Source organism: Cebus imitator, unplaced genomic scaffold (assembly GCF_001604975.1).
Source record: "Cebus imitator isolate Cc_AM_T3 unplaced genomic scaffold, Cebus_imitator-1.0 Scaffold831, whole genome shotgun sequence".
In the NCBI taxonomy this organism is placed as follows: domain Eukaryota; kingdom Metazoa; phylum Chordata; class Mammalia; order Primates; family Cebidae; genus Cebus; species Cebus imitator.
In genome coordinates this window covers 221134-230088 of record NW_016108146.1, presented here as the reverse complement: position 1 = coordinate 230088, position 8955 = coordinate 221134, and the positions used below count along the sequence as shown (strand labels likewise).

The 8955-nt window shown below is 48.3% G+C and overlaps 1 non-coding gene across 1 annotated transcript; it reads left to right on the top strand.

Annotated features, from left to right (window-relative positions):
- Window positions 1-7481: 7481 nt before the first annotated feature.
- On the top strand, window positions 7482-7555 carry TRNAN-GUU. The gene has a single exon. It is a non-coding gene; the product is annotated as a tRNA-Asn (tRNA).
- Window positions 7556-8955: the final 1400 nt, after the last annotated feature.

Genomic DNA, 8955 nt, shown 5'->3' with positions numbered 1-8955 from the left:
GTGTTTTGTGGCGTTAATGATAGACTACAATTCTGTTTCCCCATAGTCACTTGTTTTTGGCTGTTGAACCTGGCGGTTTCTAATATTGTTCTTGAGTAAGTGTTATTTACTTGCTTCTTTTCAGGCTAAGTGTTTGTTAGTCGGAACGTAACATGGGGCTGCTTTTGTACATCGGCGGTCCTAGGCAGGGATTTAAGCAATTCTCTTTACTTTTCATTTTTTTGTTTTTTTGAGGTTGAGTTTCGCTCTTGTTACCCAGGCTGGAGTGCAACGGCGCGATTTCGGCTCACCGCAATCTCTGCCTCCTGGCTTCAAGCAATTCTCCTGCCTCAGCCTTCCGAGTAGCTGGGACTACAGCCGTGCACCAGCATGCCCAGCTAATTTTTGCATTTTTAGTACAGACGGGGGCGGGGGGCAAAGTGCTGGGATTCTAGGCGTGAGCCACCGAGGGCTTTTAACAGTTCTTAACAACTTTAGTCTTTTCACCATACCCAGAAGTTAGCTCTTAGATAGCCACTGCTGGAGCAGTGGCACATCTCGGCTCCGGCAATCTTCCTATCTCAGGCCTCCTGAGTAGGACAAGCACCCGCCACACACCCGTCTAAGCTAATTTGTGCTTTTTGTGTTTTTCCCCCTCCCTCCGCCCCCACACCTCCCCTCCCCTCGCGCCTCCCCTTCTCCTCTCTCTCTTCTTTTTCTCTTTTCTTTTTTTGAGATGGCGTCTCGTTTTCGCCCAGGCTGGAGTGCAGTGGCGCTATCTCACTGGGCTCACTGCAACAGCCACCTGCCAAGTACAAGGAATTCCCCTGTCTCAGCCTCCAGTAGCTGGGACTACAGGCGCATGCCAGCACACCCAGCGAATTTTTTGTATATTTAGTAGAGACGGGTTTCACCACGTTAGCCAGATGGTCTCGATCTCTTGTGTTCATGATCCGCCGGATTCGGCCTCCCAAAGTGCTGGGATTACAGACGTAAGCCACTACGCCCAGCCTCCTTTTCTTTCTTTCTTTCTTTCTTTTTTTTTTCTTTTTTCGTGGTGATTTCAACATGTTCTCAGGCTGGTCTCCAACTCTGGGGCTCAAGTGATCCGTCCAGCCTCCTAAAGTGCTAGGATTACAGGTGTGATCCACCGCGCCTGGGTAGCTCCTGCTTTTCACCACAGTATTCACGGGAATTTGTAGATTTCTGTGCCTGGGAGACGTGTACTCAGCTAACAGAGCTAGGTAGAAGTTGTATTCAGAACTGGTGGTTTTCTTTGGAATAAAAACAGTGCGTTTTGGGGGCTGTTAGGGTCCTCGTTTGGTTGTAGACATAACACCCTTGCTTTGTGTAGGGGAAGGACTTTGACCGTGCCCTGGTGCTCCTGCGCAGCGCATGAAGGCTTGCAGATCAGAACCGCAGTCTACCCTATGTCTTCGTGGAATACCCTATTTGCCCTGGAATATAAGAAGGGAGTTCTTGTGAGGAGATTTCTACAAGTAAGAAAACAAATTTCCATTCGGTTTTTATTGAAAAATTTAAAATTATAATAACTGAGTCCAGCCTGTCAGATGACAAACATCTTTTGCCTTGAGATCCCGGAACTGCCGCTTGCCACAGCAGGTGCAGTTGCAGCCCTCGCTGCCTTCCACACTTTCTCCACAAGAGGGAGACAGCGCTCCGCAGGACCACAGCGCTCGCTGCATCTAGAGCCAAAAATTGCGGAGCGAGTTGCCCTGTCCTGGCTGCACCTTGCCCTGTCCTGGGTGCACCACGCAACTGACCTAGAAACGGCCTTCGCTGGGAACAAAGTGGGGCGAGATGGTCGCCAGAGCTAGGGCTTGTGCACTGAACCAGTTTGACCCATCGGAGGGGAGGTCTCCAGAGTCAGAGGGGGGCCAAGCACTCAGACCTCACTATCGTCAATCTCCAGAAGGATTCAGAGAGATGCGGAAACTGAGACAGGCTTCCTTTTTCAAGGAAAGAGGAAACTCTCGAGGAAGGTCCAGGGACTCTGAACCAAAATCCAGATTTTTGTTTTCTTTTTTAACCTGCAGCCTTTTGTTTTTGTTTGAGGAGGTATCTCGGTCTGTTGCCCAGGCTGGAGTGCCTTGGCACAATTTCGGCTCATTACAACCTCCATTTCCCAGGTTCAAGCAATAGTCCTGCTTCAGCTGCCCTAGTAGCTGGGATTACAGATGCCCACCATGACGTCTGGCTAATTTCTGTGTTTTTATTAGAGACAGGGTTTCACCATGTTGGTCAGGCTGGTCTCAAACTCCTGATCTCAAGTGATCCACCCACAGCTGCCCAAAGTGCTGGGATTACAGGTGTGAGCCACCACATCCAGCCCACACCTGCAGCTTAATCACATTAAGCTGATGCAGCTTTATCATTCCCTATGTTCAGGCCAAAAAACAGTTCTGTAGGGTGGTCATTCTTTGACCCCATACATCCTGTTGTTCAGAAAATTATTTGGTTTTCTCTTTAGGTAACTTCAGACTGTACAATCTTTCTCTTTCTTGGTCTGAAACCAAGAAAATGTAGATTTTTTGGTAAACATAGAAAGCTGCTGTTCTTAAAGCTTGAAACTTAATGTTTGTTTTATTTGAGTTCCTTCAGGCCTCTCAAGCTATCAAAGAACTGAAAGTCATCCAGACAGTGAGATGCTGGACCCCTCATTCACTGTGATTGCTTCCTTGCCCTCCCTAGTTCCTATTTTCTTATACGTTGTTACATTTCTTCCCTGCGATCTAAACCTCTGGTTTTGGTTGGTCAGGGAGATGGATTTGAGACTGAGTTCTCTCATCTCCCCCACTGCAGCACCCTATTAAAACCCATTCCTTAGGAATAACCATCTCAGTGATTGGCTTTCTTTGTTGCAAGCAGCAAGAATCCCAGGTCTTGGAATTTTGGCAAAGGAGTCTCCTGATAAAGGCGGGATAGATTCTACTGACCAACCTGGAAAAGATCAGACATTTGAAAGCCTTAATCTTGGGGCTGGAGTTTGGGCTGCCCTTGAGCCTTTTCTTTGGGGCTCCCTGTCAAAATCAGCCTTGGCCAGGCCTGTCTTCAGGGCCCAGGGGGTAGGGCCAGGTCCTCCCTAGGGGCTTCTCCCGCTGGGTCAGCAGCCACCCTTCCTTTCCCTGTGACTTGAAGAGAAGCTTCAGCAGGAAGCTTCAATTTGCGAAGAGCCCGGGAGGCACAGATGCGCGGTGACTCTGTGGTTTCCACCGCATCTGCAGCCCTCCTTGGTCCTCTTGCTGTTTCTGGTGGGCAGTAACTTTCAGGGTGATCTTGGGCTCTGAAGACACCCAGGCAGGAAGGGACCTGCAGGGAAGTGCACTGCTCCCTTAGGTCCTGGGCAGGAGAGATACGAAAAAGGTCTTGGGGAAAAGAGTTGGAAGTAGATCAAAGAGAAAGAAAGAAATCCTAGGAGATTTCCTATGTGAAGGCACCTGAAAAGGAAGTCTGCCTCCTCTGGACTGGGTCCTCCCGTCGCAGGTGAACCGAGTTTGGGTCTGCACTGGAGACCAAAGCAGGTAACTTTGCTCTGACTCCTAATGAGGAAGCCACGTGTGGTCCTCCCCTGATTAGTGCTCGCTTCTGTAGCACTTGATTGTCTCTCCTGGATTTTCCATGGATTCCAGGGATGCAACTGAGAAAGAAATTTATTTATTTATTGTTTTTGAGACGGAGGCTGGAATGCAATGGTGCGATTTCGGCTCACTGCAACCTCTGCCTCCTGGGTTCAAGTGATTCTCTTGCCTCAGCCTCCCTAGTAGCTGAGGCTACAGGCATGTACCACTATACCTGGCTAATATTTTTTTTTTTTGAGATGGGGTTTCTTCCTGTTGGTCAGTCTGGTGTCCAACTCCCGACCTCAGGTGATCTGCCTGGCTTGGCATCCCAAAGCTCTGGGATTACAGGTGTGAGCCACCATGCCTGGCTGAGAAATTCATTTTAATGCACTTACTTGAAGGAAGAGTATTCTGAAACCTTGTAGCAAAGAAAATGATTTCTGACAAGTTTTACACTGAAGACATTCAGGTGTGAGAAAAACACAAAAACCACTTGGCTAGGGAAAGCAAATGCTGTTGAGAATGTCTGCCAAACACAGATTGCAAGTCAGCAGGTAGGTCTGACCCTCAGGGCGGGCACATTTTACTTTAAGCGATTGTTGGAGAACTTAAAATGGATCTCGGACTTCTATATACATACTTAGGGTACAGACAGGGTCTTGATATCTTGCCCAGGCTGGTCTCCAACTCCGGGCCTCAAGCGGTCCTCCACCTCCCCTTCCCAAAGTGCTGGGATTACAGGCATGAGCCACCTCACCCAGGGCCTTTTGGTATTTTAATTTAATATTTTTAATTTAAATACACAATCCAAAAATTATATAGAAAGTACAGGAAGCCCAGTTTATGCCAGTTTTACAAAAACAGGAAAGATGATATATCAATGACAAAGTGTCAGAGTGGCAACACCCTGAAGTAGTGAAAGAAAGTTTCCCTAGAATTCTATGCCAAATGAGAAACTCTTCCAAAATGTGACTGAAATAAGGACACTTAAAGACATAGCAAAGAAGGCCGGGTGCATGGCTCACGCCTGTATTCCCAGCACTTTGTGAGGCTGAGGTGAGCGGATCACGAGGTCAAGAGATCGAGACCATCCTGGCCAACACGGTGAAACCCCGTCTCTACTAAAAATACAAAAATGAGCCAGGAGTGGTGGCACGCACCTGTAGCCCCAGCTACTCGGCAGGCTCAGGTGGAAGAATCGCTTGAGCCCAGGAGGCGGAGGTTGCAGTGAGCCGAGATTGCACCATTGCACTCCAGTCTGGAGACAGAGCAAGACTCCGTCTCAACAACAACAACAAAAAAACAGAACTCACCAAACCACACTACAAAAGATGTTAAAGGAGTCCTCCAGGCCTAAAGATAGGGATACCAGGCAGAAATCTGGACCCATACAAGGCAATGGAGATGACTGAACGTCGCTATGCATGTACCTTTATTATTTAAATATTTTTAAAAATTTGACAGATTAAATAAAAGCAAGAATAATGAATTCTGGTGTTTATAACATGCCTAAAATCAAATTACATGACAACACTAGCATAAAGGCCAGAAGGGTAGGTCCAATGTCACTTGATGGCAGACTGATCAAGATGTTGTCTAGAAACCCGAAAGCCATCACTGACATAACAAAAGAAAGAGTAACAGCTAATAAGCCAAAATTAATTCCAAAATACTGAAGGATACAAAAACCATGTAATTACTGGGTGCTGTGGCTCACGCCTGTAATCCCAGCAGTTTGAGAGGCCAGGGCGGGCAGATCACTTGAGGTCAGGAGTTGGAGACCAGCCTGACCAACATGGTAAAACCCCATCTCTACTAAAAATACAACAATCAGCCTGGTGTGGTGGCTTGAACCTGTAATCCCAGCTACTCAGGAGGCTGAAGCAGGAGAATCACCTGAAGCTGGGAGGCAGAGGTTACAGTGAGTTGACATCGTGCCACTGCACTCCAGCCTGTGACTCCAGGTCACAGAGCGAGACTCTGTCTCAAAAATAAATAAATAAATAAATATACAAAAAGCATGTAGGCTGGGCATGGTGGCTCATGCCTGTAATTCCAGCACTTTGGGAGGCCAAGGCAGGTGGATCACGAGGTCAGGAGTTCAAGACCAGCCTAGCCAAGATGGTGTAACCCCGTCTCTACTAAAACTACAGCAATTAGCCAAGTGTGGTGGCAGGTGCCTGTAATCCCAGCTACTCGGGAGGCTGAGGCAGGGAATCACTTGAACCCAGGAGGCGGAGGTTGCAGTGAGCTGAGATCATACCAATGCACACTCCAGTCTCAGCAACAGAGTGAGATTCCTTTTCAAAATAAAACAAACAAACAACAACAACAACAACAAACCCAGGTAATCACCCTGCTGGAACAACTGCTCTCCAGGCCTCTACCCTGTAGAAATACACAAGTGGCCAATGAGAAGTGTACAGAGTGATGACTGCAGCATCGTTTGTGATCACAAGGTAACAGAACCAACGTAATTTCAAAGATACATGAAAAGGGTTTTATTTATTTAACAAACACAAACAATTGAACAAACAATGGAAGCATGTCCTTTGCCTAAAGGAACACAGAGGGTCTGGGTGATGCTACTCCTGCAAGAATTTCAGGGTTCCCAGACGCCTAGTTCTGGGCCTAGTTCTTCTGGAAGATCTTATTCTTGGGAGCTACAGTTTCTCTCATTTGGGGTCTTTCAGGTTCTATCTCCGTTTTCCCTTCAATTCCTCCTCATTCTGCTACAATAAAAAAGCAATTTTCTGCCGGGCGGGATGTCTCAACCTGTAATCCCAGCACTTTGGGAGGCTAAAATGGGCAGTCAGAAGTTCGAGACCATCCTGGCCAACATGGTGAAACCCCATTTCTACTAAAAATACAAAAGTTAGCTGGGCGTGGTGGCGGGCGCCTGCAATCCCAGCTACGCAGGAAGCTGAGGCAGGAGAATCCCTTGAACCCAGGAGGCGAAGGTTGCAGTGAGATCATGCCACCGCACTCCAGTCTGGGCCACAGAGCAAGACTCCCTCTCAAAAAACCAAGAACAAAAAACAAAAACAGAAAAAAAACAAAGGCCAAAAGCCAACAAAACAAAACAGAACAATTCTTCTCCCATCTGTGCCTCTGCAAGAAGCTTTTAGGAGGTGCGGATGTCTGGTCCACCCCTCCCAGGCTTCTTTCCCGGCTTTTCTCTTTCCTCGATCCGCCCTCCCGCCCACGACCCGACCCCGCCCAGCTGAGCCTGGGTGGCCCCACCACCCAGCAGAGGGTGCACTGGACGCCCTGCTCCTGCCCGCCCCGCGGGGTGCCGAGAAGTCCACCTGAATAAAGGATTTGCGAAAACAACTTCCCCTTGGAAAAATCTCTCTTGATTTTCATTCTCAGGGCTCTTCAAAGGACTAAAAGCTAAAGGCGACGAATTCATTCAACAAGCCCTAGCTGTGCGCCCTGATGAGTGTCAGACCCTGCTCCCCGCGAGCGACCCTCACCCCATCCCTGCCCTGGCGGAGCCTCCGTGCGGGTCACAGGATCCGAATACAGCGGCGGCAGCTCCTCAGCGGCCCCGACAGCGACTGGGTAGGGTGGGCACAGGCTCCCTCACCGGGTGAGGGCGGCGCAAAGAACTCGAACAGCCATCCCGGGAGCCCTCTGGACGTTCAGCTTCCCTTGGGCCACCAGGCGGCTCGGGTCGCCGAAGGGGGCGTTTCCGGGACCAGGTCAAGGGCAAAGGAACAAAGGCCATTCGGCTGTCCTTCAGGCTCCAGAATCTCCCAGCGCGGGTGTCCTACATGAGCAGCACGACTCACCGCTCTAATCTGTCCGATGTCCCCAGACCTTGTACCGTCGTCCTGTGGGGTGGGCATTGAGGCTGAAAGGGATGAGAGTTTGGTGATTGCGCCCTGTCTATAGTGCCCAGTGGAGTTGCTCGTAAGCGTCTCTGTGGCGCAATCGGTTAGCGTGTTCGGCTGTTAACTGAAAGGTCGGTGGTTCGAGCCCACCCAGGGATGCCCCCTCTAGCTTTTAAAGCGCTCCTGTATTTTCGATCTCTAGAGAATCTTCCCCGTTTGCTCCCATAGTCCTAAGTCCCAAAGACTGGTGGTTCCAGGCTGGCCTGGCATGCCCATGGCAGGGAAGGTTTTCTCTTCCCAGGGTTCTAGTTACAATTAACAGGGATCCTTGTCAAGGTGTGGCCTCTGCCTCGCTAGGTCCAATTCTGCTAGAGCATCTCCTAAAAAGTCAGGTTGTCTTGTGCCTGTATACAAGAAACAGAGACCAAAGGAGTCACTTCTGATGCAATAAAATCCTCATGCTGCCCCTTATAGGCTTGGAAGGGTTATATACCAGCTTCAATTTTTTTCATTTTTAATACGAGGCCTAGAGAGGTGTCCTATCCCCAGGATGTGCCTGGATTTACTGATTGGTCTATCAATAATGTGACCAGTGGAATCATTCATCATCATCATAATCCTCTCCATCATTTTTGAAAACAGCATTTTTTGACCTCAGTTTGTGCATGATTTATTTAACCCTTTTCAAAATGTGTTTGAAATGAGGTTGGCTTCTTGGTTTTAGGATTACAAAGAATCCCGAAATCATTATTCTTTTACACACATCTGTGGCCACTGATATTTCTCTAGTGTAGAGAACTGGATGTGCCACTGCCATATTACATTTAATTTTTGTGACAGGGTCTCATTCTGTCTCTCAGGCTGGAGTGCAGTGGCCCGATCATGTCTCACTGGAGCCTCGACTTCCCAGGCTCAAGCCATCCTCCCATCTCTCAGCCTTCCCAGTAGCTGGGACTACAGGCCTGGGCCATCATACCCTGCTAATTTTTGTATGTTTTGTAGAGAAGGGATTTCACCATGTTGCACAAGCCGGCCTCCAAACTCCTGGGCTCAAACAGCTGCGAGGCCTCACAAAGTGTCAGGATTTACAGGCATGAGCCACTGCATCCGGCATTATATAATGCCTCAAACTTCAGCACATTTAGCATATTTATCTTCTGTGAGAGAGGCACCTTTACGTGATTTCAAGAAGAAGCAAATCAGTCATTTACTGATAGCAAATAAATAAAAACAAAATTAAAAATTGGGGTTGGGGAATGTCATTAAGTTTACATTTCATTGTATTCTTTAGGTTTCACTTAAAAAAATACCCGGTTGGAGTGTGAACTCTCATCTTCTCTTGTTCATTTCTGATTTGGCCTGAAAAGGCCCTATGGATTTTTGAAATATCTGAGCTAAAGACACAGGTGTGGCCACATCCTGTCAACAGTAAAAGATTCCAATAAGGCTGACTGAGAGGGAGCTCCTCAGCTTTTGGGTGTTGCACTTGCTAAGAGAGGGGCAAAAGTCTAGCCTTTCAAGATGACATGCCCCCCGCGTGCAGGTTACGGGTTCCTTCT